The sequence below is a fragment of the Triticum dicoccoides genome, chromosome 2A, assembly GCF_002162155.2.
Source record: "Triticum dicoccoides isolate Atlit2015 ecotype Zavitan chromosome 2A, WEW_v2.0, whole genome shotgun sequence".
NCBI classification, from domain to species: Eukaryota; Viridiplantae; Streptophyta; class Magnoliopsida; order Poales; family Poaceae; genus Triticum; species Triticum dicoccoides.
The window spans coordinates 355,262,164-355,272,520 of record NC_041382.1 but is presented as its reverse complement, the minus strand read 5'-3'; the positions used below and the strand labels follow the sequence as shown (position 1 = coordinate 355,272,520).

The 10,357-nt window shown below is 45.8% G+C and overlaps 1 long non-coding RNA gene across 1 annotated transcript in view; it reads right to left on the bottom strand.

The window, feature by feature from the left end:
* Positions 1-3,474, bottom strand: part of LOC119359375 — a 16,069-nt gene extending 12,595 nt beyond the window's left edge. Inside the window, exon 1 of the long non-coding RNA XR_005172499.1 lies at positions 3,335-3,474. This is a non-coding gene — a long non-coding RNA (uncharacterized LOC119359375). The remainder of the gene's footprint in view (positions 1-3,334) is intronic.
* Positions 3,475-10,357: the final 6,883 nt, after the last annotated feature.

The window sequence follows — 10,357 nt, the reverse complement described above, 5'->3', positions numbered from 1 at the left end:
GGGGTCCCACCCGTCAGGTTTGAAATTTCAAACGGGGAAGAAACAGAGCTCGTCGGCGCCCGAGAGCTGTGGTGGTCGCCGGCGGTGATCCACGGCGAGTTAGGAGGATCGGAGAGTACCTACGTGCTCAGCGTGTCCTTCCGCGTCGGTGGGTGGTGGTGGTGGTCGTCGGCGAGCACCACGTCAACGGCGGTCCTTGCTCCGGCGGACGACGGCTCGGGTGGAGTTGGATCTCGTCGAGGAGGGCTGCGGAGGTGAAATTGAAGCCTGGGTTAGATCACTGGGTGCTCGAGGAGACTACTGACGAGGTTTGGGCGGCGGGGATGGCCTCACCGGAGTGGATCGAGCTGGTGGCCGAGGCAGATCGGGGCGGCCGGAGTTGGGGGGAGGAGACCTCCTCGAGGTCCTCCTAGTGGCTTGGCGGGGTCCTGTTGGGGTGCAGTGGTGGTGCGTGCTCGAGAGCGAGCTCGGGGCCCCTTTTTATAGGCGATCCGAGGCGGTGGCCGTGAACAGAGATCTCCGACGATGGTTACGGCGGCGCAGAGCTTGGTCGGGGAGTTTAGGGAGTTGGGCGTCAACGTGGAGTTCCTCTGGTTCTGTTTAGGCGCTAAACGAGTTTGGATTAGGCGCTTTGGGTGGGTTCGACGGAACGGGGCGGCGCGGGCCCATCAGCGGCAGAGGGCGCGCCCTGTGCTTGCCGGGCCATGGCGATGGTGCTGCGGTGTGCGCTGGCGTGCATGAGGCCACGCGGAGGGCAAGGGAGCGATGGGCGGTGCCGGACGGCGTAGCGAGTTGGCACGGGCTCTCGCTGGCCGCCATGTGTGGCTCTGCCACTGCAGAAGCTGCCGGCGTCGGTGACGCTCGCCGCCACCGACACCTGCACCCGTCCAAGAGGGCGTGCGGTGCTCTGGCTAGGGAGGAGAGGCCGTGCGCAACGCGCCAGGGCGCATTGTTGATTGGTGACAACACTCTGACGAAAAACGACATTGAATTTCTCTGAAACTCTGAATTTTCTGAAAGTGCACGGTAATAGTGCCGGCCAAGTGTTCGACGAAATGATTTTGGCATGTGGGGAATTTTCCTTGAGCTGATTTTTGGTGGGGTGGCCTCTCATTGCATCTGGGGGCTGCCTGAATTTTGGTAGAATTTTTGGAGAAGAGGAGATATGAATTTCACCAAATTTGACAAATCTGGTCCAAACTTGCAGAGGTTGAAACTTGAAAATTTTGAAAAGAAGAAGAGTGGATCTCGATGGATCTAGGTTGGGGGTGCTAAAGCGTATCCAGAGGAGTTGGTTTGAGACCAAAACTCAAAGGAAATTTGGTACTTCCTTTGTAAATCATCTAGGCTTAAAATAATTGACGGAATTGTTTTGGGGAATAGAATAAACGAAATAAAATCCAAAAATGGGTTGGACTTGTTGGAACAGAAAGTTTGGATTGACCCAAAGTGGAGGGAGGGGTTTTGGGAGGATTTACCACAAGAGACATGGTAAAACCATGGGTGGTTTCAAAATAAGAGAAGCCCAAAAACTCATAGGGTTCCTTTTTAAAGAAAATAAATAAATTCCAAAAATATATTTGAGAAGGGAACAATCAGAAGAAAGGTTTTTAATAATCAAACACCAGAGTTGAAGAAGATACAAAAAAATAAAATCCTTGCCAAGGGAAAAAGTTTTGAGAGAGAAAACTTTGGAAGAGATTAAATGACCTTCTTCAAAACCAACAAGGTTTTTGTTGAAAATTAAATAATTTTTTTTGGAGTGTCACATCACCCATTCCATTCTCTCATGCTTGCATTAGATTTTGCTACTGTTATTGTTTGCTCCTATTCTGATGCATAGCCTGTTTATTGTAACATGTTGTTGTTACCTACCTGCTTATCCTAAACTGTTTAGTATAGGCTCAGTAGAGACCCATCAAAGACCCCCACTTTGTCCCGACTGCCCCGCTGGATTATCAGAAGACCCGATCAACGGGATCGAAGACCACGCCCCGGCACCGCACATCACTTTCCCTTTAGTTGCTTGACACTACTGGGTTACTATCGAGTGCCGAGGGTGCGACCTCATCAGCACTTCTGATGTTAACCTTGTAGTGTAGCTATTCGGTCGTGGTCATCGGGGGTGATTTCCTCCTTAACCACTTCCGTTACGGCTCTGTCGTGCAACCCCTCAAGTGTGAACCTCGAGGGTGGATCCTCTTACGTTCACCTTGATGATTACATCAAGTGGAATTCACCGGGGGTGGTTCCTCGGGTTTTCCCCTTGGTGTTAGACACACAGTTACTATGGTTACTATGACTTTACACTGAACCATGTTACTAAAGACGGTTCGGCCCTGAGGGGTACCCGCGCGAGCTTAATAGCGAGTGATGTGGAGTCGGGTTGACTTGGAAGGTGCCCGTGAGATACTTACGAGGCGTGGCCGGGCATTCTTAGCCCTTGTTGCAAGTACTCGAGACGGGGCGACGGGGTCACATCTTTCGTGAGTCTCTGCTCGTGACCGCACTACCAACACACTAACGGCTTGGATATTTGATCCGAGGGGCCGCTGGCTTGATAGCACTAACCATCACGTGGGCATAGTATGGGTGTTCTACGTCGTATACATCAGCCGAAGCTTATTAGACGCCAGCGAGTGAGCGGCGCGCGCCGGGTTGGACTGGTAAGCTCCTGCCTTTTTAAGGAGGTAGCTAGGTCTGCTCACCGGCCGCCCACGCAACGTGCAGGAGTTCCCGGGGCAATGGCCCAAGACCCCTAGGGGCATAGATTTAGTCCGGCGTGCTTGACCTCTCTTTTAAGCCTAGGTCGGGTTGCAGCATATTGTTTGGCCGAGGCCGGGCATGACCCAGGAAAGTGGGTCCGGCCGGAGTTAATCGAGCGTGGTGGGTAAGTTGGTGCACTCTTGCAGGGAAGAAAACATCTATCAATAGTCTGTCCTACGGTAATGGACACTTGGAGTTGTATCCCGATCGATACAACTAGAACTGGATACTTGAGATGAGAAATGGATAGTATGGCTCTAGGATTGCTTTCTCACAGGGAGTCGAGAAAGGATCTCTGGCCGAGGTTGATACACTACTAGTACTACTTTACTTTATCCTACTCTTATCTCTTCTAATGCTGCAAGATGCCTGGAGCTGCTTGAAGATGCTAGTCTACGATAGGCTAGGCTTTCCACTTCTCTTCTGGCATTCTGCAGTTCATTCCACATATACTACCCATTTCATTGGCACCGATGCATATGTAGTGTAGATCCTACTTTGGATGAGTACTCACGGTTGCTTTGCTCCCCTCTTTCCCCTTTTTTCCGTTCTTCTTGGATGTTGCAACCAGATGGTGGAGCCCCAGATCCAGACGCCACCACCGACAACTACTACTACCCCGAGGGCGCTTACTACTACGTGGAGGCCACCGACGACTAGGAGTAGTTAGGAGGCTCCTAGGCAGGAGGCCTTGCCTTTTCGATCGATGTTGCTCTTGTGCTAGCCTTCTTAAGGCAAACTTGTCTAACTTATGTCTGTACTCAGATATTGTTGCTTCCGTTGTCTCTTGTGTTTTCGAGCTGATGTACTCGAGCCCTCGAGGCCTTGGCTTGTAATATAAAGCTTCTATTATTTTTAATTTTGTCTAGAGTTGTGTTGTGATATCTTCCCGTGAGTCCTTGATCTTGATCGTACACATTTGCGTGTATGATTAGTGTACGATTGAATCGGGGGCGTCACACTATGGAAATCAAGGCAAATGGAGACCAAAGCTCTGATAACACTTGTAGGATTGAAAGTAGGTCTATAGGGGGGTGATTAGACTACTTGACCAAATGAAAATCTAGCCTTTTCCCAATTTTAATTCTTGGCACATTTTAGCAACTTAGCACAAGTCAAGCAATCAACCTACACATGCAATTGTAGAGAATAGTAGCGGAAAGTAAAAGATTGCATATGAAGGTAAAGGGAAGGGTTTGGAGAAGGCAAACGCAGTGTAGACACGGAGATTTTTGGCATGGTTCCGATAGGTGGTGCTATCGTACGCCCACATTGATGGAGACGTCAACCCAAAAAGGGTAACGGTTGCGTGAGTCCATGGAGGGCTTCACCCACGAAGGGTCCACGAAGAAGCAACCTTGTCTGTCCCACCATGGCCATCGCCCACGAAGGACTTGCCTCACTTGGGTAGATCTTCATGAAGTAGGCGATCTCATTGCCCTTACAAACTCCTTGGTTCAACTCCACAATCTTGACGGAGGCTCCCAAGTGACACCTAACCAATCTAGGAGACACCACTCTCCAAAAGGTAATAGATGGTGTGTTGATCATGGACTCCTTTCTCTTTTGCTTGAAATGATAGTATCCCCAACACTCAACTCTCTCACACAGATTTGGATATGGTGGAAAGATGATTTGAGTGGAAAGCAACTTGGGGAAGGCTAGAGATCAAGATTCTTGTGTTTGGATTGGAATATCTTGGTCTCAACACATGAGTAGGTGGTTCTCTCTCAGAAAATGAGTAGTGGAAGTGTAGGCACATTCTGATGGCTCTCTCTTTAATAGAGAAGGGGGTGGAGGGGTATATATAGCCTCCACACAAAATCTAACCATTACACACATTTGACCCAACTCGGTCAGATGGAATAGGTGAACTCGGTGAGACCGATTCAGTTCAAAATATGAATGTTAGGATTCTCGGTGGGACCGACATGATCAACTCGGTGGGACCGATGCGCTAGCGTTAGGGAAAAACCTCATCTCGGTGTGACCGAGTGCATGAACTCAGTTTGACCGATTTCAGCAATGAGCAAACAGAGAGTTGGTCAGGCAAACTCGGTGGGACCGATCGCTCCTTTCGGTAAGACTGAAACGTTACGAAAGGGAAACAGAGAGTTTGCATTGCGACCTCGGTGGGACCGATCGCTAATTTCGGTGAGACCAAAATATTACGAAGGGAAACCGAGATTTTGCAATCCCATCTCGGTGAGACCGAAATCCCTATCGGTGAGATCGAGCTGATTAGGGTTTCCGGTTATGGCTACATCAAAGGAACTCGGTGGCGCCGGATAGATCAAATCGGTGGGGCCGAGTTTGACTTTAGTTTTAGGACATATTTGGAATTGAGAAAGTGGTTGAGGGCTTTGGAGCATATCACTAAGCATTTTGAGCAAGTAGACCATTAAGCAACACCTCATCCCCTTTTAATAGTATTGGCTTTTCCTATGGACTCAATGTGATCTTGTATCACTAAAATAGAAATGAAGAGTCTTGACCTTTTGCCAATATTTGTCCTTAGCATTTTGAGGGGTCCACATCTCTAGTCCATGCCATGCCAATCATTGAACTTTCTGAAATATTCAACTTGAATGGATATTAGTTTAATGAGCTATATGTTGTTATGAATTACCAAAACCACCTGGGGATTAGTTGCACTTCCAGTCTCCCCCTTTTTGGTAATTGATGACAACATATAGATCAAAGCTTCGACAAATGATAATATAAATGAAATAGATCATCACTCTGAGAAGTATGTGATAAGCAAGCGCTCCCCCTAAATTCTTGCATTATTTTAAATTTGCTTTGAATGCAAATGCACAATCGATTACGATCTTGCGTTACTCTTCCATGTCACATACATCTTGGTGGAGCGCTCAAATGATAGAATATAAATAACATGCACTCATAACCAAGGCAAACATGATTGATCATACACAAGTATTAAGATATCACCATTCAAGCACACATTAAAGCAAAGTATGATCAACCACATGATCATAAGAGTATCTCACACACAAGCACAAATATTGTAGCAAGCAAACAATCAAACGATAAGTAGCAAGAGAGGCAAACAAAAACAAAATACACACTCTCTCTCGAAGCTTATGATCTATACACTTTCTCCCCCTTTGGCAACAAGTTACCAAAAAGCTTGAAATGCATAGTGCTATGCGGCACTCTAAGCACGATCTCCGGGAGCTCCTGAAGTGGTCTTCTGGTTGGTGGATCCGGTGTGCATAGATGGCGTGGAGAGGATTCCGTCTGCAAAAGCATCTGCTGATGTCTGAGGAGCTGGAGGAGTTGCAACTGGAGGTACAACAGTGTTAGTTGCAGCAGGTGTGGAAGCAGTGGCTCTGGAGTCTCCATGAACTAGCACAGCTGTAGACCTATATGCTCTTGTCACTCTCTGACATGCATCCATAGTTGACCTATCACTCCTATCCTCAAGGTCTTCTTGTATCTTCTCAACTGAGGTTTGAATCTCAGTACCCTTCACATCTAAGTCATGCAACTTTGTCTCCAAGATCCTCTCAAGGCTCTCTTGATTTCGAGTCAGTGTGGCTAGTCCTTTCTCTATTCTCATTGTTACCTCAAGCATATAGCTGAGCTGATCCTGCTTGGTATTGAGATTTACAGCTAAGACATCTGGTATCTTGGAAGTCTTTGCTGCCTTTGCTTTCTCTCGCTTCTCCTAAGCCTCTACAGAAGTTGGATATGGTGCATCCATGAAAACAACATTGTCCTCAAAATCTGGCCTCAAGGGAAGGTTCTATCTGATCAGTAGATATGTGCCTGTTCCCATCTTGGAGCTGATGAGCATTTGAATGTGGGGGCATATCCACATGACCTCTTCTTATCTACAACAATCCTCTTGATAGTTTCAACAATCAAGGTCATCACCTTCAACTTCTCTAGCACATCAAACATATGTAGCAAGTTGATTCAATGAGATCTGATCATCCTGTCATCTCTTGATTTGGGCAGCGGAGTGTGCCTTTGTATGGTGTTTATTGTGGGCAGCCCTGACAACAGATAGTATATGGAGCCAAACTTGCGAGTGTCCAAGGCAGCATCAGGAATTTCCTTGTACATATGAGCCATGGAGTTATTATCTTTCATCGGCTTGGCATAAACATCTGTGTCATCTTCACCTTCTTCAGGGGCATTGATCAACTTAGCCCACTCAGCAATGGATGATTGGTATCTTGTGCCTTCTATCATCTAGACTATCTTGCCATCTGGATAGAAATGTGCAGTTGAATAAAATTGCATCACCATCTCATCATTCCATTTAGTCAGCTTCTGACCATCAAAAGTGTCAACTCCATTCATTCTAAAGCTCTCATGAACTCTAGGGAAGTAATCTTCATTGTCATCAATGAATTTCCAGACAACCCATCTCATGTCACTAACTATGGGCTTCTTGTCCAAAAGACCTATTTCATAAAAGTCTTGCCACTCCTTGGTGTGAAATATGTAATCCATAGCAGTCCTTCTCCTCACAGCATATGGGTCTGTCTATCTCCATAGTTCGAGACCTGCATCCTTTCTCACTTTCATGTCTTCAGAAATTGGATGATTGTCATCATGATCTGGAATTTTTGGTTTGAGCTTCCTGAGCACTTGCTACTCCTCATCCTCTTGAACTTCAGGCACTGGGCCTTGTTCTTTTGTACAGCTGGGATGTTTCTTGTGGATCTCTTGGGTGTTATTGGCTTTGCAACTTGAGCTTGTGAGATGGCTTGGGAGCTGTCTTGGGCTTAGGTGGAGCAGCCCCAGACTTGATAGCATCTCCCATAAGCTTCTGAGACTTTGGTGGAGGTGCAACAGCTTCTTCCTCCTCTTCATCATCCTCATCTGATCCTTTCATCATTAAAGATCTTCCAATTACTCTGGCCATAGTCTTCTTGACTCTCTCTTTTCTTTTCTTTCCTCTAGAAGCCTCTTCCTCTTTTCATCTCATAGTTTCAAGAGTGGAGGCTCCGACTTTTGAAATGGGCTTCCTCTGAGCAGGAGCCTTCTTGTGCATGCCAGGCTTGATGGCAGCAGCAACAGCTTGCTCCTTCTTGATCACATTCTTCTTTGAAGTGACCTCCTCATCAACCAAAAAGTCCTCATCTTCAGATTCTGAGGTTCTCTTCTTCCTATGCCTAGTTGCAGCCTTAGGCGGATTGTTTGGAGTGCTTCTGCTACCCTCATCATAGCTGCTATTTGAGGGACTAGTGCCCTCACTGACATTTGCATGCTCCCCTGACCTGTTCTGGTTGTCACTATTGTGTGACATGGCTAACACTGACCTTGTGAATAGATAGGTATAGGTAGAGTAGATGAGCATCACAAAGCACAACTATTTTGGCAAAGATTGACTCAAAAACTTAATTTTAGTTTTCTACAGAAAGCATTTCGGAGCTACTGATATGAAAAACTCGGTGACACCGCAACAACTTTGGAGTCTAAACATGTGATTTCGGTCAGACTGAGACACGATTCATTGACTCTGAGATGCTAGGGTTTCACAGAGAAAGTGAACTCGGTCACAATGATTTGTACACTTCAGTTAGACCGAGTAGTACATGTGCAATGACCTGGGCTAAATCGGTGAGACCGAATATTTCAAATCGGTCAGTCCGGGATGAGTTCAGCGGAAACCTAAACCTAACTTTTTACTTCAAAACTAATCGAGAGGAAGTTTTGGTTGGACAGAATGATCTCAATCATGGCTAGAAACATGGCATTAACCTTTGTGAAGGAATCAGAGTTAAGGAATACACAAAGGGGTCGAGTTCGTACCCTATCTCGGCGACAAACTCGCTATGGAGACAATGAGGACGAATATTCTTGTTGACGGCGGCAGAGACTTGTATCAAGAGGGTGCTGGCAACGACGGAGACGATCCGGAGACCAGGTGGGGCGGCAGAGCTGGGCATGCGCGGTTGGTGGTCTGAAGTAATATCCAAATTTCAACCCGTGGATATATATACACAGTCACTGTCGGAGTGACCGAGTGGAATGACTCAGTGGCACCAAGATGCAGAATCACAAGCGGCTACTGCAACTCGGTGAGACCGAACTATTCTAATCGGTTGCATCAAGGTGAAAACCTAGATCAAGTCAATGAGTTCGGTTAGACCGAAGGGAATGAATCAGTCAGACCGAGAACCATTGAGAGGTTTTGGAAGTTTAAGCCCTTGAAAGATCGGTGGCTCCGAGTGCTCCTCACCCGGAGGGTCCGAATTTGACTTGATCAAACTTTGTGATGTAGCATGAATAGATTTTGAGAGGAGAAAAGCATATATAGCTAGAGGGAGTACTTAGGCATTCTTGTCCATCCATTTGGCAAAAAGAAAAGCCAAACAATCAAAACAACAAATGGATGTCCTCGAATGGGGAAAAAATATGCAATCAACATGTCACATAATAAAATAACAAATGAAATATGTGCAAAGCATGCACAAACACTCTAGCATCTATCAAGCAATTAGCGATGACTAGGTCATCTATATATGAGTATATTGACTGAAGAGTCAAATGAGAACATTTGATCATAGGTCATACTAATCTTTTAATCATAAGTGGGGTTACCACTTTTACATAAAGCATTGTTGTGTTCACACCATTATAGTTGCTTTAGCTCAATTCTTAGAGCAAAGCTCCCCTAGATGTGATATCCCCCCTAAGAGGGATGAACTAACCTCGGGTTTTGTCGATGATGACTTCATGTAGGTGTTGAAGATGTAGATGCTCAATGTTGATGTAGATCATTTGGAGAAATCCATTGGAGTGAGTTGCACTTTCAATACATACATGGGTTAGTCCCACAAGGAACACACAAGGATATACATAGACATAGTGTGAAATTCACATGTAATGATGTTGTCCATGAAAGCATTAGGTTACCTGGTCCCTAGTCTTACCAACAAGAGGGTTTGTGTCTCCTTGAACTAGTGCAAGATGTCAAAGTTGATTGCACTTGTCCTTGCCAAAATGAATATGAGTGAAGTATGTTGGTGGAGTCACCCTCAAGAACTCTCTAGTTCTTCTTCTTTGGGATCCACATCATCTTGATGGGAATCCTTGGAGTTGTAGTCGTACTTGATGAAGTAGAACTTGATGTAGTCTTGGGAACCCACTTGACCAAGGACTTTGAAGCTTCTTCAAATGCATCAATCTCTTCTTGAAGCTTGTCCTTGCCATTTAGCTTTGTGGTCCTGTGGTGGAAGATCATCTTGAGCTTGTGTTCCCTTGAAATAAGTGGGATCATACTTCTCTTGTTGAGGAACAAACTTTGTCTTGGGGTATTGATCTTCTCCAACTCAACTCCATTGGCATTGAACTTGTGTTTAAAACCAACACCTTGATTCTTCCGGTGCCTTCCTTGCTTGCGTACAATTTCCTCAAATTGCTTACTTCCGGCAAGGCTCTTGTAAACACCTTTCTCTATAATTCCCTTCAATAAGCTATTTTCTTGCTCAATTGTAACTTGGCTAAGAGAATCATTAGTGGAATCAACAGAACTACTAGAAGAAGCAATATTGGATTTAACAAGATTATTGTTACTATTAGAAGAAGAATATTTCTTGCTCTTTCTGCT